The following is a 1,312-nucleotide window of genomic DNA, read 5'->3' on the forward strand; positions in this document are numbered from 1 at the left end:
CCCCCCCCCCCCCCCCTCAATCTCCCTTATCAAATAAAAAGAAAGAAGAAAAACCCCATCAAAACCAATTTTTAAAAAGAAGGTAAAACAAAAACCCAAAACACAAAGAAACAGAAACAATAAAACAAACCCAAAAAAATCCAACAACAACAAAAAAAACCCCAAAGATCAATAATAAAATTATAACCACTCAATTGAAAGCACGAAAAAAAAACCCGACAAAAAAAAAGATCTTTGTCATAGATATAGATCTACACTGTACATGTAATACACAGTGGGTGGTTGGCGGGTGCTCTTGTGTGGTTTGCTCCTTCTTTCCTATCTAACATTTTGTTATCGTCCTGATCTCCCCTCCTCCGTTTTTTTCTGTTTGTTACTCTCTTGTAACACATCTAATCTTCGTCACTTATATGACCTATTGTGTTGCAAGTTCAGTAAAACGCTTATTTAAAAAAAAAAAAAATATATATATATATATAATACACTTACTAAATAACGACTTCTTTAGGTGTCTATCTTACTATCTAACGTTTCTCACATCACATTACCTCAAGGTTCCAACAGTCACGTGACTCAGACAGCAGTGGGAAAAGACCTGGGCCAGCAAACACCTCCTTGTTCCGGAGCGAACACTTCACTTAGCAAAAACCTCGTCTGTCGACTCGACGTGCGGATTTCTCCCTCTGATGACGTCACCGGCAGTACTGCTACCGCTTATGACGTAGCAGCTTTGTGAGTGCGTGCCTGTGCGTGCGTGTGTGTCTATAAGTGTGTGTGTCTGAGTGAGTGTGTCTTTTCACTTTTTTTTTGCCGGTTTTTTTTTTTTTTGGTTGGTCTTTTTGTGGTGTCGTTGTTTGGGCTTTTTTGTTTGTTTGGTTGTTAGTTGTTGTTTGTTTGTTTGTTTGTTTATCTGTTTTGTTTTCTGTTTAAAGCACTTGTTGTTCTTCCTATCCTTGTTCTTTTTCTCTTCAATCTTCTCTCTCCCTCTCGCTCTCTCTCTCTTTCTTTTCCCCTGTTTGCTGGTGCTGCTGTTGTTGTTGCAGTTGTTTCTGCTGTTTCTTCTGTTGCTGCTGTTGCTGCTGTTGCTGTTGCTGCTACCACTACTGACGTTCCTCTGAGTGCGCCAGGCCTGGTACCACGGTAAGTTGACGGGGTTGTGGGGAGGCGAGTGGGGAGTAGGGAGTCTGTCACTGGACGCGGCACTCTCGTTGTCCCGCCTTCCTTCTCTGTCTGTCTCTCTCTGTCTCTGTCTCTGTCTCTGTCTCTCTCTCTCTCTCTCTCTCTCTCTCTCTCTCTCTCTCTCTCTCTCTCT

The 1,312-nt window shown here is 42.1% G+C and overlaps 1 long non-coding RNA gene across 1 annotated transcript in view; it reads right to left on the reverse strand.

The window, feature by feature from the left end:
* The window catches only part of LOC118478141, a 16,376-nt gene extending 15,556 nt beyond the window's left edge, over window positions 1-820 (reverse strand). The window contains exon 1 of the long non-coding RNA XR_004858848.1: window positions 549-820. This is a non-coding gene — a long non-coding RNA (uncharacterized LOC118478141). The remainder of the gene's footprint in view (window positions 1-548) is intronic.
* Between the last annotated feature and the right edge of the window lie 492 nt (window positions 821-1,312).

The sequence above is a fragment of the Aplysia californica genome, unplaced genomic scaffold (assembly GCF_000002075.1).
Source record: "Aplysia californica isolate F4 #8 unplaced genomic scaffold, AplCal3.0 scaffold00375, whole genome shotgun sequence".
Classification (NCBI taxonomy): Eukaryota; Metazoa; Mollusca; class Gastropoda; order Aplysiida; family Aplysiidae; genus Aplysia; species Aplysia californica.